This window comes from Pectinophora gossypiella, chromosome 14 (genome assembly GCF_024362695.1).
Source record: "Pectinophora gossypiella chromosome 14, ilPecGoss1.1, whole genome shotgun sequence".
Classification (NCBI taxonomy): domain Eukaryota; kingdom Metazoa; phylum Arthropoda; class Insecta; order Lepidoptera; family Gelechiidae; genus Pectinophora; species Pectinophora gossypiella.
Genome location: NC_065417.1, coordinates 12,824,663 through 12,843,100, shown reverse-complemented (window position 1 = coordinate 12,843,100; position 18,438 = coordinate 12,824,663). Strand labels below are relative to the sequence as shown.

At 37.9% G+C, this 18,438-nt stretch overlaps 1 protein-coding gene across 1 annotated transcript in view; it reads left to right on the top strand.

The window, feature by feature from the left end:
* Window positions 1–18,438, top strand: part of LOC126372758 (prolactin-releasing peptide receptor-like) — a 133,769-nt gene that overhangs the window by 10,793 nt on the left and 104,538 nt on the right. The gene's annotated exons all lie outside the window — the stretch shown is intronic.

The following is an 18,438-nucleotide window of genomic DNA, read 5'->3' as shown; positions in this document are numbered from 1 at the left end:
GTCAAGGTTAATATTGATAATAACTAAGTTTTCATAGATAGGTATTGGTTAAAAATATAAAAAAATGAACTCACACACACGTAATACATGAGTATATACTCCTAAGTATATTATCCATCCATAGGGAAGGCCCGTGCCCCAGCAGTGGGGACGTTAATGGGCTGGTTGATGATGATGAATATTCCCAAAATCCCTAGCAGTCAAACGTACATCCATCGCACGAGGAACTTAGTTCACCCACGCTTCACCGAGCTTTCTGGTCACTACATAGATAGATATATAGATCATCATCTCCAGCCCATTAACGTCCCCACTGCTGGGGCACGGGCCTTCCCTATGGATGGACAGAGAGATCGAGCCTTAAACCACCACGCGGGCCCAGTGCGGATTAGTGGTTATTAACGACTGCTAAAGCAGCCGGGACCAACGGCTTAACGTGTCTTCCGAAGCACGGAGGAGCTCGAGATGAAAACTTTTTTTGTGGTCACCCATCTTATGACCGGCCTTTGCGAAAGTTGCTTAACTTCAACAATCGCAGACCGAGCGCGTTTACCGCTGCGCCACCGAGCTCCTCAAATCAATTTATTGAGCTCAATGGACACTAGATATAGAAATAGTGATAACAGATAAAATAGGCACTCATGCAGTAATTACATACCGACTTTATAATTATGCCAACTTACATACCAACAGTAGATATTATATAACATCAGAACCTCGTTTCCGTTTCATATACCGTCCTTTACAAGCAGCATGCATCTGACTTGCATAGAAAGGCTGTGCTTCGGGTGCACTAATTAATTGCGTTATCGACTGTACTCCTTTGAAGGAAGGTTAAACTTAGATTGAGTCGATAACTGGTGTGGCCTTCGGAATTAATCACTTACACCGTTCCTGTGCTATGTAGCGTTAAAAGAAGAAGATATTTAATAAAAAATACGATAATGTGACGTTGTGACGGTGTGAATTGTACTGTATTCATGTGTTATGTCTGATTGTTGAAATTCTAGTTCTGTGCAATAAAGTATATTTGATTTGATTTGATTTGATTCAAGTTTGTAATGCTTAACGGAGTGAGCAGATAAATCTATTTACTGCGTAACAACGGCCTCCGTCGTCCAGTGGTTGAACGTTGTGTTCACGATCCAAAGGTCCTGGGTTCGAATCCCGGTGGGGACAAATCACAAAAATCACTTTGTGATTCCTAGTTTGGTTAGGACATTACAGGCTGATCACCTGATTGTCCAAAAAGTAAGATGATCCGGAAGGCAGGTTAAGCCGTTGGTCCCGGTTATTACTTACTAATGTAAGTACGTAATCGTTACATAAGCCATGTCAGGGACCTATGGCAGCTCAGTAATAAACCTAACTCACAATCCACACGATAGAAGAAGATTGCGTAAGATTTTGTAAGTAAGTGTCTTAAAGTAAGTAAGTATAATATCGATATAATCGTTAATATAATTTCGCATGGTTAAAATGAGTTCCTGGTGGTGTAATGGTTAAAACACTCGTCCCGGCTTGACAAGAGCTGCGCGTTCAATTCCCGTCCGGATCAGATTTTTCGATTTAATTTTCACTTTGTTTGTTACTATAAAGACGAAAATCCTTTAACTAAATAGTCGTTACATGAGCCATGTCAGGGGCTTTTGGCAGCTCGACATTAACCCTGATACCAGGGTTGATTTGGTCGGTCATTGATCTCACAACCTACGTGATAGAAGAACATAACCAATCAGTATTTCTCGTATACCAACCTAACCAAAAGTAACATATACCTACACTTCTTATCTTTGTGATACGTTAGTCAACAAAAAAGTGAGATTACGTATGTTTGATATCTTAATACTCTTAACAATTCGAGTTTTTGCGTGTCGACATTATCTTCCTTGAATAATGTAAGAACACGTTTAATGTCGTTCATCTTAAGGCTTGACCTGGGGGTGTCAAAAAACGTTATGAGTTTTGGGAAATGGGAGCATGCTTTTTAACTGAAATGCTCGAATTCTTTTGGTACAATGTTCCAATGATTTTGTCCGTTATTTCTGTGAAAATTATACTTTTTTTGTAAATTAATATTGACAATGTTATTAGATCTTAAGCACCGTTTTTTCTAGCTACAACTGTTAACGAAGGACTTTTCATGAAATAATATTTTCACAAGTTGTAGACGAGAATTTCAGGAAGCAGGTTCGAATCCAGCACAGTCCTCCTATACCAATGATTTTTGAATTTGTTTTCGAGATGAAGGAAAACATTGTGAGGAAACCCACATTCCTGAGGAATACATTTTCGGAGGTATGTGACCTAGCCTACATTGGCTTGGTTTTCCTTTCGCGGGTTGGAAGGTCAGACAGGCAGTCAGTTCTGTAAAAATACCGGACCTGTCAAATCTTCAGGTTAAGTAAGCGGACCCTGTGAGAAACGGAATAATGATGTAGACGACAATTTATAGACAAGTCTTATCTTCGAGATTCGGTCTCGAAATTATTATTGGCTCGATGATCGTCATTTTAATCAGCCAAATAATAAATGTTTTTCGATGATTGCTGTGATTTGTCAAAATTTTCCGTTTTATTATTTGATTGTTCTTTTTTTAATTATTAAGTAAATCCTTTTAATTTTTGGATAACTCCATGACACTACTTGTTGTGTCCCTTTGTCATAAAATAAGAAATAATACTACGTATAGAAAGGCAACTCTGAGCCACCAGCAGCTGAGCTAGGTTTACCTCACCCCCTCGAACATAGTTTAGACTCGAATGGTATGGGCTCAGACGTCACACACAGATACGCGTGTACGATAATGTCAATGTGTAGTGTCTGTTTAAAATGAGGTTGTTTGTATGAAGTGTCCGGGGTGTGCATTCGTACGGTCACGAGCATTAATATGTATACACTTTGGTACCATGTCACATAAACTTTTTTGACAAATTGAACTGTAAGTCTCACTAAATGTCAAATATGTTAGTGCGACAGAGTCCTAAAGTGGGTACATTATATTGCTCATGACTGTACTATAGTGACATATTTATTATACATGCCCTTAATCGGATGAATAGGCGATTTAAATACCTAATCTTGCACGGCCGCGATGATTTTACTGAACCTACCCATTTTTGGTGATAACAGACTAATCCTCTAATGCTTTATCTTCTCGGTATCTTATCTTGTCTCATCGTTATATTTGTCAACAATGTATTACTTTTCTGTGTCTTTATTACTCATACTTGTGTACTGCGAGTAACATACAAACAAGACATTTACCTAAACAACTGATTAGTTGTTCTGAGCCGTGGTAGTCCAGTTGGTAGAATGCTTGCCTCTCACTTTGATATTGCAGCAATCCTGCACACGCCTAAACCAATGATTATCGAATTTGTTTTCGAATTCATGTTTGGATCATAAATGATTATCACGTGCCCAGCGATGAAAGAAAACATACTGAGGGAACCTACATTGCCGAGAAATGAATTTTCGGAGGTATATGTGACCTACCTATATTGCGCTGGATTTCCCTTCGCGGGTTAGAACAGGCAGTCGCTTCTGTAAAAAACCGGCCTTATCAAATCTTCAGGTTAGGTAAGCGGACCCTGTGAAAAACGGGATAATCACTCAGTTGTTATGTAAGTATCTACTAGAGAGGATAAAGTTACAAAATACCTATACAGTCAAAAACGAGGTTTCACACGTACCTAAATCTTCTTAGCAATATAGTCACGAAGTCACGAATCGCAGACACTGCGTAAATCGTCTTCAGTAAACGTACAAGGCCTATTATGATCTGTGTGATCTGAACTAGTAGGCAGTATGGGCTAGTTTCCAACTAGTCAAATCAGGTACTTTTTACTAAACGTCAAAACACGAAATTACTATGGAAAAACGTGACAAAATCTCGAACTTATTTTTACATTTTTCATTGTTAAAATTCTTAAATAAGTTAAATAGAAAAAAGAAAACTTTTTTGTCACCTTTAGATCTGTCTTTATTTAGTAGTCAGAATTTCATCATTTATCTTCATGATTATTATCTGTTTGTGCCATTTCCCATCATATGGGATCGGCTCTTCTTGGCCGCTATTCTCTTAACCGCTTTTCTATTCTGGGCAATTTTGAGCGCTTGTAGCATTGAAATCCGTTTGATTCAAGTCATTTTGGACCATCATTAACCATGTGGCGGGGGTCTTCCGCGCCCTCGCTTCGTCGTTGCTATGTCTAAGGCCACACTCACTATGTGGTTTTTTGGACGTGTAAGGACATAATCATAACCTTTTAAAGCGTTCCACATGGTAGAAGGTTAGTGACACCTGTGTAAACCTGTGTAAGACGTCTGACGGCCATAAGGTGAGTAACACATAAGGACCCAGATTGGGTAGAGCAATTTTAAAAAGAGTTACATTTTCATATTCTTTAGACATAAACATAATAAAAAAGAATAAGTTGATATTTTAGACATTTAAAAGTAACTTAAAAGAAAAGTATGTGAGGACGTAACTAGTAGGCATTATTATCGCCAGTTTATGAATGTTTTTATAAACTTTACTAAAGCGAAGAACATACTAGCATCTTCCTCTCTTACTATCCGAGAAAAGTACCGGGACTTTTATGTGAGTGTAACAACTTCACCTACAGGCGTGTAAAATCTGTGACTATGTACCACGTGGGTTGATTGACAGCAAGGTTCGATTGCAAAGTGATTGATGTGATCCGCGATTCCTGCACAAACATTGTTTTTCAACGCCACGTATGAGTTTTATTCTGTTTCAAGGTGTTCTCGCACGCCAATGTCGATGTATATATCTTTATTTATGCACGCAATTTATCACTTTCAAGCGCTGAGGAAACAATCGTTCAACACACCATCAGCGAAAAATAAATATTGATCTGTAGTTCACTGAACCATCGAACTGAAATTTTTAAAACGTGGATGAAACTTGAAAAGGATAATTATATTTTATGGGAATAACCACCTAACATTGGTTATATTTGACAGCCAAATTACTAAAATTGTATTCTATGTATATTATAATTATTATATATTTTAAGAACGTTTAGGACCCTGTGCTGTTGTCCTGTATTTTTCTTGCACCTATTTTTCCTCGGCTATACAGGTTGTGAAAAGCTGCAGTGCAGAGGCGGATGAGACGTTCAAAAATATACATATTTATGTAAATATTGACTATTCAAACGCTAGGCAGATGATGAATACTTGTTTGACTTTGTAATATAAACAATACCAGGGCCAATTCAAATGGAGCTGCGATAGCCCAGTTGGAAAAATGTTTGACTCTCATTGTGAGGTTGTAGCTTCGAATCCCCCAGCACGGGTCTAAACCAATCATTTCCAAAAGATCATGACCGTAACTGTATGATACCCGTCCCCCCCTTTCAACAGGTAATTTGTTGTATTTCATTAGTATCTTTAAAAATATTACCAAGTATTTCTTATTTCAAATTCCATGGGGTTTAGAAATAAAATAAAAAACGGTTTGTCGAAAATCGAAATTGGTTGAAACAATGTTGTACCAGGCCGTACCCAAAATCGTACTTAATAACCCGAATTCCGGTATTTCGAGAAAGTCGCCATATAACAAAAATATTAACTCAATAAGACACTTCGAATGAGATATGTCTGGAATCTGTTGGTGGAGGGGGACGTATTGACTCATCGTCCTTTGTTGTCGAATTGATATTTGAATCATGAATTATTGTTATGTGTTCAGCGGTGAAGGAAAACATTGTGAGGAAACCCACATTCCCAAGAAATGCATTTTCGGAGATATGTGACCTAACCGATCATCATGACTAATTTCAGAGTCACGCTCTTGTCGGTGTAGCATTCTCCATGCTACTTTTTTAGGGAAAAATAGGGCAGTGGTTTCCCTCTTGCCTTCTGCTAAACCGGTCTTCTAACCTAACCGGTATTCGGAAGGTTTTCCTTTGAAACGTGAAACGGTGTAGTCTAGGAGGATAATGATGACTACAAGTTTGCAGCTAAGATGCAGCTTTTAAACAGTTGGCATAACTGCATCGAAACTGCAAATTGACTGCTATAGAATATGATTGTAACACCGTTCTTTGTAATAAATGAGTAAAACCCCTTTGCCATACAAAAATAACCATAACATAATACATACATGTCCGAGTAAATTGATCATACGCAATCATACGATAGTGAATAGAGTTTAGTTAGACCACCTTGCTCAGTATAAATTCCCTCTTCCTTCCTCATGATGATATGCCATATATATTCAGAAACTTGTTTTGATCCAGTGAAATATTCGCCGAGTACGTATTTTCGCTTCTATAAAATATGCATAGGTATCTAGTTTATATGCCAACGCGTGCGTATTCCTTCCTCATGTGAATGGGGACAATTACCATTAGCTGAACTAGGGCAGTTGCAAAGTAAAGAGCAATGGTTTTTGGTGACCGGCCAAGCTTTCCAAACACCATTGGTTTATTATTACGTCATTCTTCTTCCTCCAATGATCCGCATCATAAATTCTCTTTGACGTGGGAAAAATAAACGAAGACGTACACGAATAGCGGACGTTATTTTAAAAATAGAGTACGATTTATGTTCGTACCACGTTACGTTCGTACACACAGGCTATAAAGTTTTTATAAAGTTTCGATTACGAGTATTGCATCATTGCGTTAAAACGTTGGCTTGAACATCGCAGACGGCCATACAGCACACCACCACGTCACTTATCACGCTGGTCTAACAAAAAGCTCGGTGAGACGTGGGTTCTTACACACCCCGGACACTTCATACAAACAACCTCGTTTTACACAGACACTACACATTGACATTATCAACACGTGCAACCGTGTGTGTGACGTCTGAGGGTTGCCAATTACAATGTACTATTACTGTGAGATCAAATATTCCAATCAGACGAAAGAACATCGGCGTACAATTTCAAAATTCGAACATATATAAACTAAACTGATAAAAAGTAAAAACAACGGTCCGCGCGCAGTCTTCACGATTCAAGTCTAAACTATGTTCGAGGGGGGGTCGAAGTAAACCTGGCTCAGACGCTGGTGAGGGGCGGACAGTTCATTACATTCCTTATTCTATGGTACTTAGTCCATCTTGGATTGACTGTACATCGCACTAGCCCAATTGGGCCAAAGTCGTGAGCTGATGTTATGCATTAAAAGGTATGTATGTATGAAACGCCAGATAAGTGTAGATAAAAAGCTTTTAACACAATAAAAGTTTGTGACGTCGCTTATGCGGGGGAACGGCTGAATCTTCTACCTCATGTTGTAATGTGGCATTAAGGTCGTGGCTTTGATCGCAGCGAGCAGCGGAGTGAACTCAAATTCAATAATGACTTTATTCAGTAAGTGATATAGTTACACTTTGAATCGTCAATTTTTACATAACGAACGTATAGCGGAGGCTATACAACCTGTATAGCAGAGGAAAAGAAGCTGCATGGAAAAACTCGGATCAGGGGTGTTAAAAAAAAGCAATATAGCAATTAGACATTTGCGCATAATATAAAGCTATGTACGCAATGCAAACAAATATCAAATAGCGATATTGCATTTTCGGCGACATTCATAAGATCCTCTCGCGTACAGGTACGGGTGTAAATCCCATGTATTTTTATCATTGTTACTGTCGATTGCATTAATTTAAATCGTTTTAAACTTGGCTAAACTTCTGAACTGACATATTTTGTCACTTTGTTAGCGTTAACTGCAGCGTTAATATACTTTTGTCAATACCTTAGAGAATTACATCCTACACATAAGTACTTATATGGAAATGTTCGCAAGTGTAATTATAGCTGGCTACACGTTTGTAATTTTAATCAAACGAGAAGAATAATATTCTGTTAAGTTTTATACATAGGTAATGAGTCCGATTTCTATTTATTCTACAAAAGGGTTTAAAGAAATATAAATACATATTTTGTCGGCGTGGTTCTCTGTCGCCAACGCTCTCACTCCGCGAAACCCTGTTGTTATGTGTGCTTGGTGCCTCAGCTTTAATGGCTCATGACAATAGGGGCCTAAAACGACTGAGATACGTTGACGACAAACATTTTAGTCTATGTGGGAACAGAAACTGAGCAGAAACTAGGAAGTAAAACGGTATAACAATCATAAATTACGAGTACAACGCTACGACAGTTTCGAACTTGACTTGCTATCGTGCAAGGACTCGCCAATATTTATATAAAACAACACTATTTTTCTTGCAATTAAATCCGTGATAGCTCTGGTCGAAGAACGCGTGACTTACATCGTAGTATCACGGGTTCGAATCCTGGTTCGGGCTCTAAACCACAAAATTCGACTTTATGAGTTTGAATTCATGTTTGGATCATAGATAAAGGATTTGTGCCCGATTAATAGGACGCATCGCAACTCTTTCTTGTTACGCAGCATCAAGCAATTTAATGATATTTCGGGTATTCTGTACAAGCACATCAACTGTAAGAGGACATATAACACAGCATCACTTTAGTGACTAATTGGTTCCTCACTATTGCACCTATACCGCTTTTAACCACCGAATAGGTACATTCGTTTTATTATTATTTAAGTTTGTGGCTTAAGCATGAACTGTTTAATTTACATACAATTAATATTAATTAACTGTGGAGATTTTTTGTTAGCACATAGTTAAGAAATCAGTTTTATACACTAATGTTATTTGTCTGTAAATCTTCCTAAAAATAATAATAAAAAAATCTATTTTTGCATGATTTTACCATCCACTTCTCCGTGTTGCCAGTTCGGCGCCTAATCGCACACTGAGATAAAGTACTGTCAACGTCGCTATATTAACAGTAACTTTGCGTCCCACTTTTTGAGCGTTGATGTTCAATCAACGGTAGTATCTATGGAAAGTCCGCCAGTGTTCTCCCGAGTCATTTAATCCTATTTTCATCAATTGAAATTCCGCACAGGAAAGCGTAAGCCACTACGATAATATGAAACGATATCGTCCGCAAATATACCGCTCAAATCCAAACGACGTCGATTATCGTAAGATCTATCTGCAACTGAAATTGAAGGGAAAAATCCCTATTTACTTTGTGAAAACCTTTCTGTTGGCGGTATAATCTTCTAATCTTGGTATTGTATTTTCATTTCGGTATCGTCCGTCGATAGCAAGATTATCGGCAAAGCTAGATCAATCTATTCGATTGCGATGGTGCTCTTTACGGTTACTTAGGCATAACGGCCAAAACGGCTTCGGAGATTGTACAGAGGGGCGTTGAGCTCATGATCGGGAGATCTAGGGTTCGAATCCCGGAGGGTATTTATCACAAAAATCACTTTATGAGTCTTTTGATTACGACATTGCAGGCTGATCACCCGATAGTCCGAAAGTAAGATAATCCGTGCTTCGAAAGGTAAGTTAGGCCGTTGGTCCCGATTACTATTTACTGATGTATGTACGGCGTCGTTACATGAGTTATGTCAGGAGCCTTCAGCGGCTCAATAATCCTGACACCAGTGTCCATGAGGGGGTCATCCACCCACTTTAGAAGATAGAGGTATGGCAGCGGCAAGACTGGATTCAAAGCGAACGAACAACATGACCGTGTGTATCGTGTTAAAATTCAAATGTTAAGTTTAGAAAGAAAGAAAGTTTATTCAGTACAACAAACAAGTAACAGTTATAAATAAGGCCCTGGCTCCTAAACTAGTTTAACTGTATTTCAGGAGCCAGTGTCTTCCCAAATTGACATATATGTGTGTGCGTGTGCGTGTGCGTGTGCGTGTGCGTGTGCGTGTGCGTGTGCGTGTGCGTGTGCGTGTGTGTGTGTGGTGATAGTGACATCACAACGAATACTGAGGGGGGTGATTCAGACCATGATTCTGAGTTAATATACAGTGGATTTTTTTAACTATTTACATTGGCAGTAGGCTAGTATCGTGTCACTTTCTGACGGTTCTTTTAATCCTTTTAAAGCCAATGATATCAAGTAGCTGTAAGCAAGTACAGATTCTTTCGAATTGTACGATGCGCTGCCAGTATTTTTTTGAATGCAAAAATTCGGATGTCGCCCAGTGTGCGGTGCTCGACTGTGCGCGAAATGTCTCAAAATAAAAAAAAAAACACTTCACAATGCTTACACACATGTAGGCACATTGTCATTTTTTAATCATTTTAAATTTGAGTTCAGCTATGCAGCTTAAAGGTGTGTGCGTGAATGTAAAAAATATAAAAAAGACACTAATATTTTCATGAACTTGTTGATAAGAAATTCCAGTCAGCATCATGATCTGAATCATCCCTCAAAGTATTTGTTAGGATGTCATTAACAACTTTTTCCTCGGAAAGCTGCTGAGTTACTTAAATTAATAAATAATAATTGACATGTAGATGTTAATGTAACTCTTAATGTAATATTGGCCCCGATTCCTGCAGACACCGCCTAATTTTATTTTAAGTTATACCTGTCATTTTCATATCCGTCGAAAAGGAAAGGGACGGATGATTCACAGCTCTTAATTTTAGGAAGAATGAGTAAATGAATGAATAACCCGGGCGAATCAAAAGGTACGTCGCTGGTATGCAATCCGTTTGACGTGCTGTCTACTTAACTGTGTCGGGTTATTGACGGATGTAAAATTTTTAGACGGTTGGTTTAGATTTGTGCTTAAAATTGACGTGTGTTCCATAAATTTTATGCTTGTCGATTACCCGTCCCTTTCCTTTTCGACGGATAAGAAAATGACAGATATAACTTAAAATAAAATTAGATGGTATTTACAGGGATTAGCACCATTGTGTCTTTATACAGTGATAGGAATTAAGTTTTAGAAGAAAATCTTAAAACGCTTATCGTAAATAGTAAGTTCTTGCGATAAATTCTGAACCGCTATGAACTGTAGCTAAAACTATGTCTTACCCCACGGCAAGGAATGGTCCTTAACCTCACAACTTTAATGTGCTATTAAAACTTTTAGAGTGGCCATTTTGAGTTATGGACTTTTCACAGTGGGCGTTATGCCAACCATTAGAAAATAAACAAGTATCATGGTGTGGTCTTCTTCTCTCGAGAGAGTCGTGGTTCATTGACCTAATCAACCCTGGTATCAGGGTTACTGTTGAATCACCAAAGGCCTCTGATATATACAAATAGCTCTGTAACGACTACATACTTACATAAGTAAATAGTAACCAGGACCGAATGCTTAACGTGCCATTCTAATCACGGATTATCTTATTTAATATAGTAAATAATTTTTTTTTATACCACACCTACTCAGACAGTGCCTGCTTCTTTCATGAAAAGAGGCAGAAAGTACGGCATTTACATTAATTACTATTTTCTATTTTGTTCTATTAATTAGTTTTTTAAGTTTCAGTTCTTTTTTATTGCATTTTTATCTTCTTATTTGTCGTCAAATGTGCCATTATAAAATGTATCTTTTTTATTGTTTTTTATTACTTACTTTTGTTTATTCTAAATTGTACATTAATATGTTATAATAGTACTGTTATGAAAGGCTAGCTCGCTGGTTTATTTAAATGTGTTTGGTAATTACAAATGTTCAGGACCTCCGCGATACAGGGTTTCCCTAGTGCGGGGTCCGCCAGTAATGTAAACATGTTTAAGCTTTTTGATAAATAAACATATTCTATTCTATCATCTCATTAGCGTTATGCAGACCTCTGATGATCCAGACCGCTTACCTAACCTAAAGATTTGTCAGGTTCGGTCTTTTATTTCCAGAAGTTTTGACCTTCCAAACCGCGAAGAGTTCCAGGGGTTCCGGGTTCCAGTTCAATACAACTTAAGTAACATGCATCCGAAACGCATTCTGAGGCATTTGGGTATCCTCCCAATGTTTTCCTTTTCCCAATTATATCATTCATATCTGTCGGAATCTCTGTAGTCCTGTAGTACACTGGATTGTTTCTTATTCGGGAAGCACCGGTTCGAACCTAGGTACCGGACTTGCACAACACAGAAGAAGATACGGCTCACCAGTCACCACCTATCACTTTGGTGTAACAGAAAGCTCGGTGAGGCGGGGGTAATTAGTTCGTCTTGCGATGGATGTACCTCTGACTACCCCATCATCATCATCACTTTAAGAGCCATGCTCTTGTCGGTGCAGCATTTTCCATTTCAGTCTATCAAAGGCCAATTCCTTGACTTTCTTATAAGACACAACGTTAACTCTTTCTTTAATCTGTTCCATGTAAGCTCTCCTTCGTCTTCCCCTTCCTCTCTTTCCTTCTAGCTTTCCTTCTATGATGTTTTAATGAATTCGTCGTGTCTTATTAGATGTCCAATCATCTTGCCTTTCTGTCCTCAATAATTCTTAGTATTTGTCTCTTTTCCTTTACTCTTACTACCCCAATTAAAGAAGAAAGAAAGAAAGAAGAGGAAAAGAAGAAAACAGAAGAATTGGCATACAATCGTGAGTTTATGTTATGTCATGTTATGTGTTATATCTGCCAGTTTTTCCATTACAGTTTACGAATTGGTGTTGTAAGGACGTCAATGAATTGGTTGAAAAAGTGATCAGTATTCTGAAAACAGTTAAACTGGTTAACATCAAAACGTGTTTTGCAATTTGTTGCAAATCGATTTTATATTATTACTTTGGATGTTCTGTTTGCCAGCAAGAGAGAGAGGTAACTAGTACTTTGTTGCTCCATTATGTTGCAACTTTTTTATTTAAAGGTTCTACGTAGTTGCAAATCATTGTTTGGGTTTTTTTTGACGTGATTTATTGTAGATTTGCCGCAAATGGCATTAACTTCTTGGCCGGACTTATCGGGAACGCTGAAAGCTCTCACATCCTTATGCATCCACATCCTTATGTATGTCCCTGTGATTTTATAATAATAACTAGAAATAAATGGTTTAATGTTCATAAAAACTTTTATTGTGGAGACTTAGTCATCATTAAAGATGAGGCTATTCCTCCTACTTTTTGGCCCTTGGGTAAGAGTCGTTTCTACGAATATTAATAAGGCTGATGGTCTAATTTGATCAGTAGATGTTCGTACTTCTAAAGGTAACTTTACTAGACCTATACATAAGTTAATGAAACATGAATTATTAATGGAACATTATTTTTTGGTCAATAATCATTTATTTATTTTTTTATTTTGTAAGCGGACCCTAAACGAGACAACGCTAGGAAATGATGGATAAATTATTTATTTCATAATTATTTATTATATAAATATGGATGCATAATCATGATACACAGACAGAGAGGCATTAAATGTTACTTGGCCAAACGGCGTATAGGTAACACTTGGTTCATAACCACAGGTCGTAACCCAGTGTTTTCAAATTTGTAAGTAGAAGCAACGAAACAACAACTTTTTGACGTGACTTTTTGTAGTTTTGCCTCAGATTGCATTAACTACCTACTTGACCGGACATATGGGGAGTGCTGAGGGTACAAAACTCACTTGGTACAAAATTTAAAACAACAGGCCTCGAACTCGAAGTCGGCTCACTTTAAATCTTAACAGTCTCTGTGGTCCAGTGGTTGAGCGTTCGACTCACGATCCGGAGGCCCCGGGTTCGAATCCCGGTAGGGACATATCACAAATATCACTTTGTGATCCCTAATTTGGTTAGGATATTACAGGCTGATCACCTGATTGCCCGAAAGTAAGATAATCCGTGCTTCGGAAGGCACGTTAAGCCATTGGTCTCGGTTACTGACGTAAGTATGTCAGGGGCCTTTGGTGGCTCAATCATAACCCTGACACCAGGGTTAATGAAGGTATTAGTATTCCACCTCACAACCCACACGATAAGAAGAAGACTGTAATCATATCAACTACATTACATAACATAAAATGTGTTTTATGTCTCATCAATACACTTAAATTTTATAAAAATGATGTCTGTGCACAGTGGTGTCCGTGGTGACGAGTGGTGTCCTCCCCTCAACCAACCGGAGGGTGTTTGGGGCATCCTCGCACGCTGATGAAGGTTTCTGGCTTATAGCCCGGAACAACGGTTTCTGCCTTCCGAAGCAAATCATCTTACCTTTTCGGACAATCAGGTGATTCAAGCTTGAAATGTCCAAACTAAATAAAGGACAGTCTCACAAAGATATTTTGACAAAGCCCAATACCCATCGGGAATTGAACTTGGACCTCCAGATCGTGATACCAACGTGTTGCCATTAGACCACGGAAGCTGTTGTCAAATACGTAACTAAATTTAAACCTGAAAGTGAAATCAGTGACTGCAGGTTTCTCCTTTAGTAGGTACTTAAGTACTTCCTGTTTGTAAGTATAATTATAAATCTTTTTATATTCTTCATTATTACATTAGTTTTACGCCTATTTCCCATTGGGGTAAGCTGAATGAACAGACCCCTTCTGGGCAAGCGCGCTCCATCTTAGGCCTCGTCAATGCCTTCAGGCAAGTCTGGGGCCAAGAGCAAGCCCATCAAAGGTAAATAAATATCTTATCTTTTTATAAAATTTATTATTCTATACGCGTGTAAAATGTGTTTTAATACCCTCGTGGCATATACTCGTAAGAATGACGGAGGTTATAATTGCTAAGGGATCTCTGAGATGTAACAAAATCTGATTTTAATCTGTTTGCAAAATTACGATTACACACCATCTTTTCTTATCCACTGAAAAGGAAAGGGACGGGCAATCGGTACGCCTCAGATTTATGGAACACACGTAAATTTTAAGCAGAAATGTATAAAACCCTTCCAAAATGTTTTATTGGCCAATAATCCGACAGAAGTAACTTAATAATACACGTCAAACAGGTTGAATGTCTTCCCTATTTTATCCGGGTCATTAATTCATTCAATCATTCGTCCTTTTTCTTTTTGGCGGATAAGAAAATGACGGGTATAACTTAAAATAGAATTAGGAGGTGTCCGCAGAAATCGAGGCTATTGTTTAAAATTGATCATTTAAATATTGTTCTACCGTTGGCTACCACGTTGTCTAGTCATTACACCATAAAGTAGTGCTAAAAAGCCACATCGAAACAATTCATCTAAAAAAGATAATGGCCCCGATTCCTGCAGACACCTCCTAATTTTATTTTAAGTTATACCCGTCATTTTCTTATCCGCCTCCTTTGATGTGGCCTTTTTAACCCCCAAGGCCTTGGCACGAGAAAAGTCCGAAACGTGTCGTTTAGCCTATAAAGGCCACCTGAAACAGGTAACAAAATTGGGAACTCTGGTCGAGCAGTACAATGTTTGACGCTTTAATCTGGAAGGGGATTGCGGAATGATAATGGGATTTCCACTCAGTGGTACGTGAACTATGGCCGGCCGAGAAAGATTTATAGGCCATAAGGCCGTCTTTGGTAATTAGCTCTATTGGCACGGGCGTAATTGCCCCAAGAAGTTTGTAAATTAGTGGAGTCGGAGGGTAAGAGTTTGTTGGTAGATACGGTCACTAGTACTTACGTATATGTATACACTTTGATACCATGTCAAATTAACTATATCGATAAATTAAACCGTAAGTCTCATTAAATGTCAAATATGATAGTGCGACAGGGTTTTAAAGTGGGTACATGATATTACTTGTGACCGTACATTATCCGTTCGTACGTTATGTAGATAAGTATGTAATTATTGAGAAAATGATATTTATTATTCCAAAGAAAGTCCCTAATTGTAGGTTATTTTAGTTGTTACCATAACAATAATATTACAGCATCAAACACGTATTCCCAAAGGGGTAGACAGAGATGTACAGTGAAATACCTCTCTACCAATTATTTTTAGTTTATTTTTACACTACGGCATGGAATATTTACTTAACAGTTAAAAAGAACCCCAGACATAAGTATTACGTGTTAATTTTAATGCCTTTACGCATTCCCGAGAAAAGGAGTTTTTACGCATTTCCGAGAAAAAGGGGTCTTGACAGGCTAATGAACGGACAACAAAGAGATCCTATGAAGATTCCGCTTTTCCGTTTAAAGTTCGCAACCAACTAATCAACACGGAAACTGTCGTATCTATTCGTAACATCAAAACTTTTTCCAATAAAACTTTTTACTTAGATTTTCTAGATTGATTGAATATAAGAGAAAAACTGTAGTCTAGAGAGGCCATTCTATGAGGCGGCCCGAGATAATTATACTCTTTTCTTGAGGGCCTTTCCAGCTTACGATCTTTAAAACTAACATAGATGGCGTGGTGCAGTTTAGAAAGTTATATAGTTATAAACCATAGCCTTTTTTTGTTATTGTGTCCGTAGAACAGGCAACGGGAACACAGCCCGTACAGCCAGTAAGCCATAGCTTAAAAATGAATTAAGTATAGTAAAAAAGCAGCCAGATCTTTATTTAGAGCGGTAAACATAGTTCATAACTTCAAAGTCCATAGAATATCAACACTTCATAGTTAGTTTTTTACTTTGGTCCGCTAACCGTACTGTCAGCGTTCTAAACTGAACAATGCCATATATGTATGTGATTATCAAAGAACTAGATCTGGAAACCCACAAAAGTAAGCACCTTTTTGAACAAACAAATCTTAGTTTTTTGTTTGTTTCAATCCAGATAAAAAATTGTAGTTTCAATTATTACCCTTTGTTTTGTTTATTTTTTGACGGGTCTTATTGTAGATTTTCCGCAGATGGCATTAACTACTTGGCCGGACAAATGGGGAGCGCTTGAGGGCTCTCACCCGATACAAAATTTAAGTCAACAGGCCCGAGGGTGACCAGTTGGGCTCGAACCTCGGCTCAGGGTATCGTCTGAGAGGTAGAATATTTGAAAGAATTAATCGACCCTGGTGGGTCGATAGCGATAAGCGCTGAATGAGGGGAAATCGTCAACCACGCCGGCGGGGTCGGTATCGGGGAACCTTTACCCACATTGAAATCAATTGAAAGAAATCGAGGTTTTGTTAAAGAAAATTACATTGGAATGTGATTTTTCAAAAAGGAACTTAAATGGTTTTTACCATAAGGCGACGTTATTTCAATATTACTTACTCATTTTGTGCATTCTCCGCAACGAGAAGGAAATGCGAATAGAAAAGCAATTTCATGTTGTATTACACTATTTACCGTCACGATTGTATTGTCAATTACTCAGTAAAATAGTTTTTACTATTTCTTCAATCTCCGGACTTACATAATGTAAAAAATGCATTTGTCCGCTTTTATGCGGTTCCATTTGTGACATAATCATCCTCTTACTTTAATGCCCTGTTGATTTGAAGTTTGGCAGATTTTTTTACAATAAAAGTCCACTTGATGTGAGATGATCGTTGATACCTTTTTTTTAATATAAGTGAACCAGAAATTCCAGATTATTGGAGAGTACTGAATCTACTACTTATATCCAAATTTGAGACACGAACGTACGATTTTATGCGATCAAGGATTTACTTTAGCTGTTTCTATACCGAGCTGACGGTACAAAAATATACAAAGTTTTTAAGTCTCCGAACGATGAAGTTTTTTTTCGACGTTACTTATTGTAGATTTGCCGCAGATGGCATTCACTACTTGGCCGGACAAATGCGGAGCGCTGAGGGCTCTCATTCGGTATAAAATTTTAGACAACAGGCATGAGAGTGCCCGGGCGCGAACCTCAGCTCAGGGCGTCGTCTGAGACGATGTTGATACCAACAACGGAATATTTAGAAGAAAATGCCTACGAACGTTTGCAATACCAGTAGCTGTAAAACAGCAACTGCATATCGCGCGACGCAATATTTGAACCAATAGAAGTGAATTCTTTATCGCCTAACCCATACTTAACGGATAAGTGTGCAGTATGCTACGAGAGATGAAGAGCTATCCGTCCACATGTCAGCCTAGAAAAGCTCTATTTACTCGCTTTTAAAGAACCAAAAGAAACATTTCAATACAAAGACTAAACACAATCAAGCAACTACCAACATACGTCAAAGCTAAGCAATACGAGAAGTCCAATTTTTCGTCAAAGCAAACATAGCTAAACAAGACTATACAACTGTCTCATATACAGAACCAAAAGAGGAAAAATAATGAAGTATTAATTTTGACGGAGTTTTTGTGGATTTCATTGACTGTTTTTAATTACATTTTACACGAAGCCTGTGGTGGATGCCTACTGCCTAGTCTTACTGATTTTTTTATTAAAAAAGCTGTTTACTTAAAAGTATTTTTTAAAAAAAGTATTAATTAAACTTGATTACTTACCCCAATTGAGTTCAAATTGTAGAACTCAGATGATACTCCGATAAATTAATTCTATAATACTCTCCGCGTAGCTAGTAAACATACTTCTAAGACAAATGCACGAGACGATTGGATACAATATTTGCATACAATATACTAGTTATATGGATTTCAAATAGATGCATTGTTTGTTATATGGATTCATTTTCATACGAAACTAGAAATGAGTAGAATGGCAGATGTATTGACAGCACTTGAATTATTAATCAAGGCTAGGTCGGCTTCGGGCCTAAGCCTGTC